Source organism: Labrus bergylta, chromosome 10 (genome assembly GCF_963930695.1).
Source record: "Labrus bergylta chromosome 10, fLabBer1.1, whole genome shotgun sequence".
Taxonomy (NCBI): Eukaryota; Metazoa; Chordata; class Actinopteri; order Labriformes; family Labridae; genus Labrus; species Labrus bergylta.
Genome location: NC_089204.1, coordinates 9197191 through 9203190, shown reverse-complemented (window position 1 = coordinate 9203190; position 6000 = coordinate 9197191). Strand labels below are relative to the sequence as shown.

At 38.2% G+C, this 6000-nt stretch overlaps 5 non-coding genes across 5 annotated transcripts; all 5 read left to right on the top strand.

Annotated features, from left to right (window-relative positions):
- Positions 1 to 2300: 2300 nt before the first annotated feature.
- Positions 2301 to 2374, top strand: trnai-aau (transfer RNA isoleucine (anticodon AAU)). The gene has a single exon. It is a non-coding gene; the product is annotated as a tRNA-Ile (tRNA).
- A 574-nt stretch (positions 2375 to 2948) lies between these two features.
- trnar-ucg (transfer RNA arginine (anticodon UCG)) lies at positions 2949 to 3021 on the top strand. The gene has a single exon. It is a non-coding gene; the product is annotated as a tRNA-Arg (tRNA).
- Positions 3022 to 3626: 605 nt separating this feature from the next.
- trnai-aau (transfer RNA isoleucine (anticodon AAU)) lies at positions 3627 to 3700 on the top strand. Its single transcript has one exon. It is a non-coding gene; the product is annotated as a tRNA-Ile (tRNA).
- Positions 3701 to 4756: 1056 nt separating this feature from the next.
- Positions 4757 to 4829, top strand: trnar-ucg (transfer RNA arginine (anticodon UCG)). Its single transcript has one exon. It is a non-coding gene; the product is annotated as a tRNA-Arg (tRNA).
- Positions 4830 to 5434: 605 nt separating this feature from the next.
- Positions 5435 to 5508, top strand: trnai-aau (transfer RNA isoleucine (anticodon AAU)). The gene has a single exon. It is a non-coding gene; the product is annotated as a tRNA-Ile (tRNA).
- The last annotated feature ends 492 nt before the right edge of the window (positions 5509 to 6000 follow it).

The following is a 6000-nucleotide window of genomic DNA, read 5'->3' as shown; positions in this document are numbered from 1 at the left end:
TTAGTAGGCTTTAGTGTCCAGGTTCCACTTTCATGGCTTGTTTACTCAACACGTTTACTCTATTAAGTCAGTGAATTAATTTACCCTGGAATAATAATATAACTCTGATAATCAAGTGTTTGTCAACCCATCACTGCTCTGAAGCACCACCCTCTCATCCTATTCTGGCTCCTGAAGATACAAGCTGGGGATGGCCCAAATGCCTACTTTGAGATCTGAGGTGCATCCCTTAATTCAATGGGTTATGTCACAGTGGCCAGGAACCTTTTTTTAGAGTCTTTTTTATCTGCTTCACTATAGCATCTAATGAGACACAATTAAATTGTTAACCATTAATGAATCACAGCTATACTCACCAAATCAGACCTGTGTATTAGATCTGATGTTACAGCAATTATGACATTATAAGGTCCTATAAATTTCAGGTTTGGAAATTTTTTTTATCAGAACATCTCATTATGGAATAAATTGCTTCACCAAATTTGTAAAAATGATCAACAAGTTTTTTTGGGGGTGGTGGTGGTGGAAGTGGAGGGGGTTATTCTACTATAATACACAATTTAAATAAATGCAGTAACATGCCTTTACTTCACGATACAGTAATTATATACAGATACCAATGGTTATAAACCAACATGAATAATTTACAGAGATTAAAAATTAAAATGCAACACACGCATATTTTTTCCTGGCATTATAGCTCTGCAGGTCCTTGCATTTCAATGAGGTGGTCTAAAAACATTCACCTGTGTGTGTTTGTGGTACAGAATGAAGCAGTAAATATATTCACAATGTAAAAACTAGAAAGTATGAAAACAAATATTAGTGCACTTTTTAAACGTTGGTTTATAACCTTTATCTTGCAATAAGCATTATGTCTTTAACTCCATGACCTACTTATAATTAAGTGTCAGAATTAATTTTAAACAGCCTCTAAGCATTAAACCCTAATACATTTTGATCCATTTTATATTGGGTGTTTTATGAAGGGAAATATACCAGGTTTGAAGCTTGTTGCCTTCCCATTCCAGCATATGGGACAGACTCAGACTGTAAATCCAAATCTATCATATAGATGTATATATTTAAATATATATAAATATATATATATATATATATATATATATTTAAATATATATATATATATTTATATATATATATTTTCCTAATTTGCAACAAGCACTTCACTGTATGTCACGAAAGTATCACCACAGTCATTGTATTTTTATTTAAGTCATTCTGTTCTTCTTCAACTGGAACAAATACATACCACAGGTTGCTTTAGAGTAATTCATACATGGTTTTTAATGATAAATAACAATGACCTTGGATTTCTTCTTTTCAATAATTTTTACAGTGAGCACATGCCCCCTTGTGGTTGGAAGTTCCTGCACAGGAGAGAATGAGTGAGAATTATGTTTAGAAACACTGTACTGCTTCAAGAAATAGTTTTTTATCAAAGCAATGTTTTGATATAAGAAAGATCTTCAAAAGGCATTGTCAAATTACCACCACAAAGTTAAATAAGCAATTTATACACACGACTTTTGAATAAGCTAATCAGAGCAGGGTTTGACATTCTGGCAGTCTTGTATGAATCAAAGCCTGCATCTGTAGAGTGAGAAGAATACAGGTGAAAAGTAACCAATACAGCTGATTCTGATTCTGATCCGACTTCATATGCCTGTCACCCAGAATTATGTCCAAACTTTCGAGAAAACAATCTGGAGGAAAAAAAACAATGATCTAAATTATCATAACCACGTGGAATAATGGACTTGGCAATGCCTCTAAATTAAAATCTTTATTGAAGCTTTATGAAGGTAAGAACCACAAGTCAAGTGTATACATTGTTCACTTTGACCTACTGTAAGAGATTCCATAGAAGAGAGAACGCAAGAAAAAACTGAGAATCTTAAACGTCAAGTTTGCGGGCCATTTTGGTGAAATCCCCAAAGACTGAAAGATAACATTACTTAATCCAGTCTAAGGAGTAAACAAGTCACTCAATAACCTTCCTTGATTCATAACCGCCCCTGAAGAAAAGAATTCCTTTCCTTGTTTGATTCTTGTCAACTCTTTCTAGAAAAAAATCAAGAGGAAAGGAAAGTATCCAGTTACAGTGACAACGTGGCCTAATGGACATGTCATCTGACTTCAGATCAGAAGATTGAGGTTTTGAGTCCCTTTGTGGTTGGCAGGTTAGTTCTATTGAAGGAAAGAACCTCAAGTGTATAAATTGTTCACTCTGGCTGGATTAAATTCTCCGACAAATTTTGTCGGGAAAGTAGCCCACCAGAGGCCGGTTAGCTCAGATGGTTAGAGCGTGGTGCTAATAACGCCAAGGTCATGGGTTCAATCCCCATACTGGCCATTTACTTTGAAAAAGACACCAATTCTAATTCTCCAAGGAGGAAACAAAGAATCCCATTTGAACCCTTACCTTCAACTGAGACCAGTTTTCAATAGTGTTCTCCTTACCCTCTGAAATGTATTGATTTCTTGTTTGGTCGGGATATCTAAAGAATTATGTCGTTACAAGGACCACATGGACAAGGCGTCTGACTTCGAATCAGAAGATTGAGGGTTCGTGTCCCTTCGTGGTTGACACGTTAGCTTTGTTGACGGTAAGAACCCCAAGTGTATAAATTGTCCAATCTAGCTGGATTAAGTTCTCTGACAAAGTTTGTTATGAGGATAGTCAAGGCAGGCTGGTTAGCTATGGTTAGAGCATGGTGCTAATAACGCCAAGGTCATGGGTTCAATCCCCATACTGGCCATTTACTTTGAAAAAGACACCAATTCTAATTCTCCAAGGAGGAAACAAAGAATCCCATTTGAACCCTTACCTTTGACTGAGACCAGTTTTCAATAGTGTTTTCCTTACCCTCTGAAATGTATTGATTTCTTGTTTGGTAGGGATATCTAAAGAATTGTGCAATTACAGGGACCACGTGGCCTAATGGACAAGGCATCTGACTTCGAATCAGAAGATTGAGGGTTCGAGTCCCTTCGTGGTTAGCTTTGTTGACGGTAAGAACCCCAGTAATACACGGTAAGTGTATAAATTGTCCACTCTAGCTGGATTAAGTTCTCTGACAAAGTTTGTTATAAGGATAGTCAAGGCAGGCTGGTTAGCTATGGTTAGAGCATGGTGCTAATAACACCAAGGTGTTCCTGGCCAATTACTGAATGATACATATACTGTAATACATTCCATAGAAGAGAGAAAGCACAAAAAATACTGAGAATCTTCACCGTCAAGTATGGTGAAATCCCCAAAGACTGAAAGATAACATTACTTAATCCAGTCTAAGGAGTAAACAAGTCACTCAATAACCTTCCTTGATTCATAACTGCCCCTGAAGAAAATAATTCCTTTCCTTGTTTGATTCTGGTCAACTCTTTCTAGAAAAAAATCAAGAGGAAAGGAAAGTATCCAGTTACAGTGACCACATGGCCTAATGGACATGTCATCTGACTTCAGATCAGAAGATTGAGATTTTGAGTCCCTTTGTGGTTGACAGGTTAGCTCTATTGAAGGAAAGAACCTCAAGTGTATAAATTGTTCACTCTGGCTGGATTAAGTTCTCCGACAAATTTTGTCGGGAAAGTAGCCCACCAGAAGCCGGTTAGCTCAGATGGTTAGAGTGTGGTGCTAATAATGCCAAGGTCATGGGTTCAATCCCCATACTGGCCATTTACTTTGAAAAAGACACCAATTCTAATTCTCCAAGGAGGAAACAAAGAATCCCATTTGAACCCTTACCTTTGACTGAGACCAGTTTTCAATAGTGTTTTCCTTACCTTAAACTGAGACCAGTTTTCAATAGTGTTCTCCTTACCCTCTGAAATGTATTGATTTCTTGTTTGGTAGGGATATCTAAAGAATTATGTCGTTACAAGGACCACGTGGACAAGGCGTCTGACTTCGAATCAGAAGATTGAGGGTTCGTGTCCCTTCGTGGTTGACACGTTAGCTTTGTTGATGGTAAGAACCCCAAGTGTATAAATTGTCCAATCTAGCTGGATTAAGTTCTCTGACAAAGTTTGTTATGAGGATAGTCAAGGCAGGCTGGTTAGCTATGGTTAGAGCATGGTGCTAATAACGCCAAGGTCATGGGTTCAATCCCCATACTGGCCATTTACTTTGAAAAAGACACCAATTCTAATTCTCCAAGGAGGAAACAAAGAATCCCATTTGAACCCTTACCTTTGACTGAGACCAGTTTTCAATAGTGTTTTCCTTACCTTCAACTGAGACCAGTTTTCAATAGTGTTCTCCTTACCCTCTGAAATGTATTGATTTCTTGTTTGGTAGGGATATCTAAAGAATTATGTCGTTACAAGGACCACGTGGACAAGGCGTCTGACTTCGAATCAGAAGATTGAGGGTTCGTGTCCCTTCGTGGTTGACACGTTAGCTTTGTTGACGGTAAGAACCCCAAGTGTATAAATTGTCCAATCTAGCTGGATTAAGTTCTCTGACAAAGTTTGTTATGAGGATAGTCAAGGCAGGCTGGTTAGCTATGGTTAGAGCATGGTGCTAATAACGCCAAGGTCATGGGTTCAATCCCCATACTGGCCATTTACTTTGAAAAAGACACCAATTCTAATTCTCCAAGGAGGAAACAAAGAATCCCATTTGAACCCTTACCTTTGACTGAGACCAGTTTTCAATAGTGTTTTCCTTACCCTCTGAAATGTATTGATTTCTTGTTTGGTAGGGATATCTAAAGAATTGTGCAATTACAGGGACCACATGGCCTAATGGACAAGGCGTCTGACTTCGAATCAGAAGATTGAGGGTTCGAGTCCCTTCGTGGTTAGCTTTGTTGACGGTAAGAACCCCGGTAATACACAGTAAGTGTATAAATTGTCCACTCTAGCTGGATTAAGTTCTCTGACAAAGTTTGTTATAAGGATAGTCAAGGCAGGCTGGTTAGCTATGGTTAGAGCATGGTGCTAATAACACCAAGGTGTTACTGGCCAATTACTGAATGATACATATACTGTAATACATTCCATAGAAGAGAGAAAGCACAAAAAATACTGAGAATCTTCACCGTCAAGTATGGTGAAATCCCCAAAGACTGAAAGATAACATTACTTAATCCAGTCTAAGGAGTAAACAAGTCACTCAATAACCTTCCTTGATTCATAACCGCCCCTGAAGAAAAGAATTCCTTTCCTTGTTTGATTCTTGTCAACTCTTTCTAGAAAAAAATCAAGAGGAAAGGAAAGTATCCAGTTACAGTGACCACATGGCCTAATGGACATGTCATCTGACTTCAGATCAGAAGATTGAGGTTTTGAGTCCCTTTGTGGTTGACAGGTTAGCTCTATTGAAGGAAAGAACCTCAAGTGTATAAATTGTTCACTCTGGCTGGATTAAGTTCTCCGACAAATTTTGTCGGGAAAGTAGCCCACCAGAGGCTGGTTAGCTCAGATGGTTAGAGCGTGGTGCTAATAACACCAAGGTCATGGGTTCAATCCCCATACTGGCCATTTACTTTGAAAAAGACACCAATTCTAATTCTCCAAGGAGGAAACAAAGAATCCCATTTGAACCCTTACCTTTGACTGAGACCAGTTTTCAATAGTGTTTTCCTTACCTTCAACTGAGACCAGTTTTCAATAGTGTTCTCCTTACCCTCTGAAATGTATTGATTTCTTGTTTGGTAGGGATATCTAAAGAATTATGTCGTTACAAGGACCACGTGGACAAGGCGTCTGACTTCGAATCAGAAGATTGAGGGTTCGAGTCCCTTCATGGTTAGCTTTGTTGACGGTAAGAACCCCGGTAATACACGGTAAGTGTATAAATTGTCCACTCTAGCTGGATTAAGTTCTCTGACAAAGTTTGTTATAAGGATAGTCAAGGCAGGCTGGTTAGCTATGGTTAGAGCATGGTGCTAATAACACCAAGGTGTTACTGGCCAATTACTGAATGATACATATACTGTAATACATTCCATAGAAGAGAGAAAGCACAAAAAA